This window comes from Lathyrus oleraceus, chromosome 4 (assembly GCF_024323335.1).
Source record: "Lathyrus oleraceus cultivar Zhongwan6 chromosome 4, CAAS_Psat_ZW6_1.0, whole genome shotgun sequence".
In the NCBI taxonomy this organism is placed as follows: Eukaryota; Viridiplantae; Streptophyta; class Magnoliopsida; order Fabales; family Fabaceae; genus Lathyrus; species Lathyrus oleraceus.
Genome location: NC_066582.1, coordinates 291,910,815 through 291,922,944, shown reverse-complemented (window position 1 = coordinate 291,922,944; position 12,130 = coordinate 291,910,815).

Sequence of the window (12,130 nt, the reverse complement as noted above, 5' to 3'; positions counted from 1 at the left end):
CGGATGGCAGATGCGCTTGCTACACTTGCTTCGATGATTGTGGTGAGACTCTGGAATGAGGTTCCCAATATCACTGTGATGCGCTTGGATAGACCAGCTCATGTATTTGCAGTGGAAGAGGTGAAAGATGATAAGCCATGGTATTATGATATCAAGTGTTTTCTTCAGAGTCAGATTTACCCGCCTGGGGCATTTGTGAAGGATAGAAAGACTCTGAGGAGATTATCTGGTAGTTTCTACCTCAATGGCGATGTGCTTTATAAGAGAACTTTGACATGGTTCTGCTCAGATGCGTGGATAGACACTTCTTTCATTGTTGGGTTAAGTCTTCTTTGGGACTGGACCACCAGTTTGTGATCGTCTTCCATGAGAATTTTATGCATGCACATTGTAGGGCTAATACCTTTCAATTCCTCAAATTCCCATCCGATAACATTCTTGTGTTTTTTTAGGACTTTGATGAGCTTCTCTTCTTGGATACTCTTGAGGCTCGAATTTATTATAGCTGAGCATTTGCCTTCAAAATCGAGAAAGACGTATTTGAGATTCTCAGGAAGTTGTTTCAACTCCGTCCCCTTCTTGGACTCTTTATTCTCCTCACATGATTGAGGTAATCGTAAATCTTCCCGCCAATGTGGCCGAGATCCTTTCCAGGGGGGGGGGGGGGGGGGGGTGCGCCCATCATGACCAGCACTTCGGGTTCCCCGTTGTCCACTTCTTTATCACCGTCAAAAATGGACAAACTCAACACTCTTTCCAAAGGTAATTGTGGTGCATTCAAAGGACTATCATAAGTAATCACTTGATCTAGAACCTTTATTGTATGACTGATGCCAATATTATCTTTGTATTTCATGTTATTTCAAACATCAATTTTTAATTCCTCATCATAAACCTTCAAAGTCATAGTACCTTCCTCTATGTTGATCAAGCATGTTCCAATCTCTAAAAGAGGTCTCCCAAGAATGAGAGGAATCTCTTCAACCTCAGGAATTTCTAGAATCACAAAATCCACCAGGAATAAAAACATGACAATTTTCACTAGAACATCTTCAACTATACCATAAGGTTTCTTAGCCGAATGATCGGCAAATTGGAGTGTCATCCTGGTATCTTGCATAGCCCCTATACCCAGTTTCTTGTAAATGGATAATGGCATGAGACTCACACTGGCTCCTATATCAATAAGAGCTTTTTTTAATGACCTATCACCGATGGTGCAAGGGATTGTAGCGGTAAATTCATGATCATCAAGCTATGGATAAACTAGACATCAAATAAAAAGAGTCGCCACCGCGCTTTTATTGTTTCCAAGGGAAAAGGGAAAAAGTACGAACAAAACCCAAAAGTAAGAAGATTTCAAATCAAAACTAATAAAATGTTAGAGATTACAGGTAAGGGGGTTGGTTACACAAAGGGAAGGTGTTAGCACCCAAAGTGTCCTAGGTACTCCTAGGGGGCCCTTTTTGTGTGCATATGTATTTGGTACAAAAATGATGTTTACAAACAAATAGAATGGGGGGATGAGAAAAGAAATCATTAATTATATTTTTGTGTTTGACAAGACCTTCGTACTTGTGCCTACGTACCAACATAAAAATGAGGGATCAAAACCTCGTAGTTCGTGATACAAATTTCAAAGTGGATGCATTGCTTTTAATAAAAGTAAATCGGCGTCAATCTGATTCTGCACTTCCTCTTTGATCTTCACGGCCATATCAGGATGTGTTCTTCTCAACTTCTGCTTAACTGGCGGACATTCTGGCTTCAACAGCAATCTATGCTCCACAATTTCAGAATCCAAACCAGGCATGTATTGATAGGACCAAGCAAACACATCTGAATACTCTCGAAGAAGATCAATCAACCCCTTCTTGACATCTAGACACAGTCGAGACCCAATCTTAACTTCCTTCACATCATCCTCGGAACCCAAGTTGACTAACTCAATCTGCTCTTCGAACGGCTGAATGGTCTTTTCATCTTGCTCAAGAAGACGAGATAATTCATCACTCACTTCTACATCACTTTTCTCCTCGGCTTCAAACACAGGGAATTCAAAATTTGGAGAAGGAGAAGGATCATTGTATTCAATGGGGTTAGAAACCAACCTGCATAATAATTTGATATTTTGATTTTAGAGAAGTGGATTTGTGACCAAACATTATGCAGATGGATAGTTATATTGTTTATTTATGTTTTTTGTGATTACCATTTTCAGAATAAAGCAAAAAGTAAAAACAAAACATCATAGATGTGGATGAATAGAATTAATTTTATTAGTGATCAATTTGGAAATGCCCAAACAATGTTCACTTCTCCCTTAGGCATAGGAGAAGGATTTTAAAAACATATAAAAGCAATTACTTTGATCGATGAAAAATAACAGGAATATCAACAACAGTCCAATTGTTTCAAGCCTTTCCATGCGTCACAAAATTGGTGCAGTCTTCCTCTTCGTCATCTTCTAGCACAACAGCTAAGTGTTGTTCATTGCCATGAATGAACCCTCCGCTATGGAATCTAAGTTGCATATCTTCAGACCTTGCAGTTGATGAACCTTTCTGGAACCCCAAACCAGTTCTGCCTTTGTTGTCGGAGACCTCTACCATGCGCCCCCACTGATCAACATTACCTTCTCCTACAATCTTCTTAGCATCTTTCAATAAGGACATAAGTGCCCCAACTCTCTTTTCAACAGCAATAGACAAGGCTTGGAACGGAGTTCCAACCTCATCCTCGGCTTCTACATAAGAGAAAGATGACAGGTGGCTAACCAACAACGCTTTCTCCCCACCAACGATCACAAGCTTGCCATTCTTCACAAATTTAAGTTTCTGATGCAAAGTGGAGGTAACATCTCCTGCCTCGTGGATCCATAGCCTTCCCAAAAAGAAACTGTAGGCCGGGTGAATATCCATTACTTGAAAATTAATTTGAAAATCACTCAGACCTATCTTAACTGGAAGGTCCACTTCACCATACACCGCTACACTTCATAGGCGCTCCTTGGTATGATAGCTTTGACAGAGTTGACTTTGGTAGCACATTCAGTGACGACCCGGTGTCAACAAGCACATTTGACAAAGCATCCTCTTTGCAATTCATAGAAATGTGCAAAGCCAGATTATGATTTTTGCCCTCCTCAAGGAGTTCTTCATCACAGAAGCTAAGATTATTGCACGAAGTGATGTTAGCCATGATATGATCGAATTGATCCACTGTAATATCATTCTCTACAAACGCTTGTTCCAAAACTCTCTACAGTGCTTCTCTGTGCGCTTCAGAATTCATGAGCAGAGACAACACTGAGATTTTTGAGGGGGTTTGGAGCAGCTGCTCCACCACATTAAACTCAGTCCTTTTAATTAACGAAAGTACTTCATCATCATTGTTAGCCTTCAAATTTCTGGATTCACCAGACTTACCCTTTGAAGCATCAACTGGATCTACAACAGGCACTTCCACTTTCTTTCCAACAACTGATTCTTCCTTATCCTTTGGGAACACCGGCCCAAACACTCGACCATTGCAGGTTACCTTGGTTACATCAGCAATGCTCACCACAGAGCTAGTCGTAGGCAACGGGACCTCTTGACCACCTTCTATCATTGTAGCATTATACTGGTATAGCACAGCTTTATCATATGAATACGGGACGGGGCCCGCTAACCGTATAACCAACGACGATATTAATCTATTGCTGACATTGTTACTGTTGTTGTTGTCGTACTGAACTACCAATCTCTCTGGCTGCTTGAAAATGGGCACTATGACATTTACATCGTCATCCACATGATGGGCTTGAACAATTTGAATCATGTCTTCATCCATCAGTCGCTGGATGTCCCTTTTCACAACTTTGCAACCTCTTATATTAATACTGCAAACAGCACAACCATCATGGTCATGATCACAATCATTCACCAAACAAATATCCTTATTCATCTGCACTAAGGACCTCCGGATAAAACTCACATCAAAAACCTTAAACTCGCCAGGACAACCATCCACCATATTCATAGAAGAGTTCCCATGGGCGGGTAGCGGATTTGCTTTCACATTCGGCGCACGGTCCTCGAAGGAAACCATTCCACTTTTCATCAGCTTCTGAACCTCATACTTGAGCGGATAACAGTTCTCTATATCATGTCCTGGTGCTCCTTGATGAAAAGCACAATGGAGCTCAGGCTTGTACCATCATGAAAGTGGTTCTGGAATTTGCGGTGGGTTTCTTGGTTGGATCAGGTTCTTGAGAACCAGAGACGGGTATAATTCTGCATAAGACATAGGAATAGGGTCTAAAGAGACCTTCTTCCTCTCAAAGTTTTGTAAATGATTATTGTTGGTATTGCTGTTGTTGTAGGTGTTTGCTCGTTGATGTGGTTGTTGTTGTTGACGTTGTGGTTGTTGTTGAACTGGTGTTGATTGCTGATTAGAAAATACAGGGATAACTGAAGATACTTGATAATGATGTTGACGGGATGGTAGATTCCTTCTGATCTAAGGCCTCCTCTGCCTCCCACTGCTTATTGCATTTGCTTCTTTGTCCTTTTTCTTCCCAAAATTGTTGCCATACTTCTTACTTGACGATGCTTCCTCTTTCGACAAACGTCCCTCTCAGACTCCTTCCTCAAGCCTCATCCTCATGTTTACCATTTCAGTAAAGTCATTGGGGGCACTAGCAATCATACATTCATAATAAAATGAACTCAGAGTTTTCAGGAAGATCTTTGTCATCTCTTTTTCCTCCAAATGAGGAATGATTTGGGCAGCCAATTCCCTCCATCTCTGTGCATACTCTTTAAACGTCTCCTTATCCGTCTGAGACATAGACCTCAATTGGTCTCTATCATGCGTCATATCCATGTTGTACTTATATTGCTTGACAAAAGCATCTCCCAAGTTATTGAAAGTATGAACGCTTGCACTGTCTAATCCGATATACCAACGAAGTGCAACACCGGTCAGACTGTCTTAGAAGTAGTGAATCAACAGTTGATCATTGTCAGTCTGAGTAGACATCTTACGAGCATACATCACTAGATGACTGAGCGGACAAGTGTTCCCTTTATACTTTTCAAAGTCAGGTACTTTGAAATTCACCGGGATCTTCACATTGGGCACTAAACACAACTCAGCAGCACTCTTCCTAAACAAGTTCTTACCCCTTAGCGTCTTCAATTCCTTGCGTAGCTCAAGAAACTGATCTTTCATTTCATCCATTTTCTCGTAAACATCCGGACCCTCAGACGGCTCGGAATGATAAATGGTGTCCTATACACGAGGTAAGGTGTGCACAACGGGAGGTGGCACATACATGACCGGGCTAGATGTCGGCATGGAAGCAAATGTAGGCGCAAAGCCTTCAGGCATAAAGTTCGGCGTCATTCCCCACGGGAATCCGGCAGGCATAGCGGGTGCAAAATGAGCGGTAGCAGCAGGCATGGTAGAGGTAGCCACCTCTGAAATAACAGTCCTCTGAGGAGGAGGAGTTGCAGGCGTTGGAGAAGATTGGCTTTGAGCAGCAAGAACTGACTCCATCATGGAAGTCAAGCGGGCGATCTCGTCCTTTAGCTCTCTGTTCTCTTGCTCTGAATGCTCCATAATTTTGAGATGGTTGGCGCAGGTGTTGTATCGATGAGTCAGCTTGGCTAAAGCATAGAAGAAACACCAATGAGACATCTGGCGAAAGAGAAATCTGCTTATGCACATGATGCATGAAATGCAATGTTTGATTATTTTATTTTTGTTTTCAAGAAACTTACTATATCATTTGCAAATACATACATATATATATATATATATATATATATAATATATATATATATATATATATATATTATATATATATATATATATATATTATATATATATATATATATATAATATATATATATATATATATATATATATATATATATATATCAACAATTGCAATAATTTTTATATGACCAAAAAATCTCTTTTCATTCATATAATTGGAAGGATTACACTAAGTAAAACTTCAGAAACCAAATGAAAAATACAAGAGAAAAGGAGACTAGTCATCCTAAGGATCCCTAACAACATTGTCAGAAGATATAGCTGAAGGTGCGTACTTCCTTCGAATGCGACAGATCTCGGTCTCAAAAGAAGCCTTCATCTGAGTCTTCTCGAGGACAAGCTGATCAACAATCTTCTTCCAACCAACGGAAGGTTGAGGCATGCTAGAAGATGAAACCTTTGGCTCTCTCTATCTCTTCGTCACTCGGTCTTCAAGTAGCTCAATGAGTGCATCTTTGTCCTTAGACTCCAACTGCAACTCCTCATGCTTTTTGCTCAAAGCACGTAAACGCTTCTCCCACATGTCCTTCTCTTGCTTCATCTTGGAGAACGCGTCTTCCAACTCCTCTACATCTTGGTTAGGGAGAGTTAATGGATCAACCACAACCATGACACAGGTCTTTCACAAGGATATGGCATCTTCAACTCCAAAGCTCTATTCTTCACCCAAAGAGTGTAAGCTTTTAAAGCTACACAGTTGCGCGGACCAAGCTCGAATCTCCCTTTCCTATGCACATTATGCCAAGCATGCACAATCTTCTACTTCAAATGTTAGGGATCTTTACCCTCTTGATAGAAAAGAACTTCTAACAAAGTGTTATTAAGTTTATCTCTCAAGGGGAACCCAAGCTGAGAACGAGCCCAAAGCAAGGTTGTAGTTAATTCCTCCTTGTGTACCAATGAGAGGCACATTAGAGAATTCACCACAACTATCAATAATCTCCAAACTGCCCAAAGAAGGATCATACCAAACTATATCATCATTAGTGAGAGACATAAGTCTCTGAGACCACCCTAGACATTGTTTGTTCTCCATAAAAGCGGGCGTCTGAGGCAAGTGCAAAATAAACCACTTGTACAGAAGAGGAATACAACATACGATCGTTCCACCACCCTTAGAATTCCTTAGATGCAAAGAGAAATACATATCACCCAACAAAGTAGGCACAGGATTCCCAATCAAGAAAAGTCTAATGGCGTTAACATCAACAAAACCGTCAATGTTAGGGAACAAAGCTAATCTATAAATGAGCAACACAAATATAGCTTCAAAAGCATCCACACTACCAGCTTGAGCAAAAGCAGTAGCTTCCTTGATGAGGAAATCAGATGGCAACCCAAACAATCCTCCTTCTTAACCCAATGAGCCTCTATTTCAGACTTCTTCAAGTGAAGAGCTTCAGCAATAAGATGAGATCTGGGAATCTCTTCCAATCCACTAAAAGGTACCCTACTAGAAACAGGTATCCCCAAGAGATGAGAATACTCTTCCAATGTAGGCACAAGCTGAAAATATGGAAAAATGAAACAGCGGTAAAGAGGATCATAAAACTTTACTAGCACACTCAAAAGTCCTTCAACCACATCAGTAGACAAGATAGACAGAAGCTTCCCATGGCGTTGTTTCAAGTCCAAGGGATCTAATACAAAAGATTCTAGCTTCCTTAACTCTTTCAAGTCGGGACATCTGAAATTGTACTTCTTAGTGTTCCTTCGTCCACAATCCATGGTCTGAAAATATTTGCAAATAATACCTCAGTTCCTTGAAATTTTCGTATGATGAATGTTATGATGCGCATGAATGCATGAATGCAACAATCACAAATAAGGGATCACACACAAGGCAAACAAACAAATGTCAATGGATGAATCAAGTCATTGTCAAGATCAATCATCCATTTTGATGGATTATGGTTTATACCTTATCAACACCCAAGTTCCATTGATATTGACAAGACTTGATTGGATCAACCAAGAATCAATGGTTTGTTGTAAGTCACGAGTATGTAGTCTGGGTAAGAACCATCCCAAAGGAGTGAACTAAGGATAAAAACCTGTAGATCATATTCTAAAAAGTTCCCAGAGTCTTAATTCCATCTATCGGGTATTACAGGTTAAGATGACTGACTCATCGACCCATAATATTCTCAAGAGAAACTCGTCTAAGTGTAGTATCGCGTAACAACTGTTATCAAGTGTACAATTGAACAGTCTCCGCACTACGTCCTAAATAGGCCAAGAGGGGTTAAATGTTCTAAGGTCCTCAGCTTCTCAGACCCAAATTAGCGATAGTAATGCCTAACCATAAATACTTGTGTGACATTTCCAAATCCAAAAGAGTCTCCACTGAGTAGATGGATCTCAAGCCAACTTGTTAAGGACTACTCCATACAAGTCGAACATGACTATACCATCCTCATATCTTAATTTCACTCAAGTTCGGGTTAGAACTTATCTCACCACTCAGAGATCACCTAGCACAACAAGCAGATTATATCATACATACATATATACAAACATCACATATATACAAATATATACACACAAAAAGTAGGCTAAACCCACTGGAGGCTACTCCCTAGCATATTCGCCACTTAATTTCTGTAGCGATAAATTCATGATCATCAAGCTATGGATAAGCTAGACATCAAATAACAAGAGTCGCCACCGCGCTTTTATTGTTTCCAAGGGAAAAGGGAAAAAGTACGAACAAAACCCAAAAGTAAGAAGTTTTCAAATCAAAACTAATAAAATGTTAGAGATTACAGGTAAGGGGGTTGGTTACACAGAGGGAAGGTGTTAGCACCCAAAGTGTCCTAGGTACTCATAGGGATCCCTTTTTGTGTGCATATGTATTAGGTACAAAAATGATGTTTACAAACAAATAAAATGAGGGGATGAGAAAAGAATTCATTAATTATATTTTTGTGTTTGACAAGACCTTCGGACTTGTGCCTACGTACCAACATAAAAATGAGGGATCAAAACCTCGTAGTTCATGATACAAATTTCAAAGTGGATGCATTGCTTTTAATAAAAATTAAGTTTGAAAGGCACAAAGGCCTGAAAATGGTTTGAATGAGTTAGTTATTTTTGGCTTTTTTTGAAAGTTTAAGTCAAGTATAGTTAAGTTTATTTACAAATTTGATTTAAGAAAAGAAGTTTCAAAATGTAATGGCTTAAGGCCAAAGTTTCTACCTTTTTGAAAAGTGGTCAAAGTTTAGAACAAAACAAGTTCAAACAAAAAAAAATTAAAAAAGGAGGGAGAGATTTTGAAATTAAAGAAATGGGGAGGAGATGAAGAGACTAATCCTATACACAAAATTAAAAGTTAAGGGTTGAAAATATCTGACCAATGGGTAGTAATCCAATAGACAAGAATGTCAATAGAAACTCAAATTCCCTTGAACATTTAGAATCAGGCAACACACAAATGCATAATTATATTCTCTTGAAGAGCAATGCATCAAATAAAGATAGCCATATCCAAGCTTTAGCCACTCCATGATCTTCTTCAAATTAGCCCATGTAATAGATGAATTCCACAAGTCATAGGTTCAAAATAACAGCTTCACAATGATCATGTTGCAGATGAACTCAAAGGGATGTTGAATGATGTATCAGATGAAGTTTCAAATTGCAATCACTTGGTTTCACAAAAGTTGGCATTGGCCAAGTCCTTTAGCATAGGAATGTTGCCTAAGTTCTAAGTCCATTTATCCAAGATCAAGTCACCAATCCACACAAAAGATTTTTAGGGTTTTTGTTGTTATTATGTACATTAATGGTCAAAGACCACCCAAACAAGTAAATTATACACAAATAAGATATATCACACAATATGGTCCAAATGGACAAAGTGAAAATTGCATTAATATAAACAATTAGAATTGTATGAATAATGGCAAATGTATAAAGACTAAAATTAAATGACATTAAAGTAAATGGCTTGAAATTAAAAGTTAGTTTTTAATGAGTTAAAAGTTAGTGTTGTTTTACTTTTGCTTTTGTTTTTCATTTTTTAAGTCATTCTTTGGAGAACACTCAACCCACTTATCACAAGCATGGATCCTTGAGTCAAGACATCTTCCAAAGGAAGGAAAAAAGGCCAAGTTTCCACACAATACCATGAAAGAGGGGAGACTTACAATCTCACTAACTAGAATGTTATGCCTTTTATGTCACAAATTTAGTGTTATGTTAAGCAATCGTAATTGGACTTATGTAAAAGTCACAACTATTTGAGGCCGGGCAATAGAATTTTGGTGTTAATGCATGTTATAGACATAGTAAAATGGACTACGCTCATGAAACATACCATGCACAAAAAGGATATGCAAAAGAGGTGGCCTAATCTCATCCATACTTATGTTGATTTTTCAATCAACTAGTCTTAGGACTTTGAGATATCATAGACCAAATGAGATGAATGCATAAAGAATGGGAATGAGATGAAGAGGGAGGGGAATAGATCAAAACTCAAATTGGTCAAAGGAGGACTTTTACCAAATTAATATCATCCATTCGTTTTGGGAGATGGAATGTTCATTCCATCAATCCCCTAAATCCAATAATATTAACTTGATAAAGTCAAATCAACCTTGACCAAGGCTCAACAACAAGAGTCAAACTCAAACAAGTCATCACAAATGGTCAACATAACTAATTGGCATTTATTCAAATTAAAAAGACTAAAATAATACATTTAAATTAAATATGGTTTGTCAAATTCCTAAAACCTCATCAAAACACCAAAGAAATGGCCATGAGATTTATCATAGGTCAAACAAGGTCAAAGGACCTTGGAGAAAAAAATTCAGAATTTTTAAAGACTCAAAAGTATTTTTAAAAAATTAAAAATAAACACAAAATCAATTAAATCATGAAAAATATTAATAATGGTCCAAAAAATGATTTTAATTCAGAATATGAAAGAGGAAATTATTTGAAAATTTTTGGTGAAACTCTCATATTTTTTGGATCAATATTAAAATTAATATGAATTAATGAAATTCAAAGGATTAAAATGAAAATTATAAAATAGCAAAAAACGTGGACCACTTGATCTCCCTCATTAATTAAGGTGGCAGATCAAGTGGTCCACAGCGCGCGTTCCACAATGGACACTAGTCAATGCGCTACAGGGATGGCAATCAGAACCAATGCGTGAGATTAAAACATTTGAAAAGGATCCTGTGGTCTAGAGAGATGCCAACACATCGTCGAAGCTGTAACTCTGGTCTTCTTCTCCGGTGGACCTCACAGGACAGGTCCACCCTCAACCATCACCAAAATAAAAAAGGAGGATATGATCTGAAAGAAAAATGGCGTAGAGCACGAATCTCACCTCAATTTCACCTAACTCCACATATATGGAAAGATATGAGGAGTTGAATTTTGAGGTGTATCAACTGAGTTGCTTCGATTTGACCTCTAAGCAACTCAATCTTCTTGCCTACATTGGTAGGACTTCAGACAACCAAAGATCCAAGAGAATTGAGTAGAATTGAGTGAGAATCGAAGAGATGAAGTTTTCTAAAAATTACCTTCAATGATATGCAGTTCTTGATGTTGCTTGCTCCAAACACGATCTGATCACACTTGAGAAGCTAGCAGGAAGTGATTAGAGAGGTTGCAAGGCTTTGGATCCTGGAGTTCTTGAATCTCCAACAGTTGAGATTCAAACTCAAATTTCAAATTGAAATTTCTCAGGTTTTCCTTTAGAATGAGAGGGTTTCAATGGGGGGCAAAGCTGGAGCGCAAAAGGTTGCTCAAATGAGCTCAGAGGCCTTCTATTTATAGCCAAAGGGAATGATATTTACACACTTCAAAATCTGTCCAAAAATGGCAATGTGGATGGCACGAGTGCATGGGCATATACAGGCCCATGATGCAATGCATTAAGGTCCAAAATGATTCCAATTGAAGTCTGAATGAAGCTTGAATGGCAAGGCATTGTGAACTGAAGTTTGTGCAATTGATTCTTTCCAATGATGCAACCCTGTTAAAGCCATGCGCAGACCTAGCAAACCTCATCCAAAATACATGAACTTGGGTTCTTTGGAAAGCTTGGATCAAGGGGAACAAGTTTGATATTCAACACTTTTTCATTTGGAGCTTGGAACATGGAGAACTTTGAGATGGAAGTTTGGAAATTTCAACATGTTGGAAAATTTTCTAAGTGTCAAGCCATATACCTCAATATTCCACCTCACTTAACTTTTTATGTGAGATTTAAATGAGAAAAGTGTATTCATCAAAGTTGTATATCTTTCAAAGAACTTCAAAATGGTAACCAATGTCA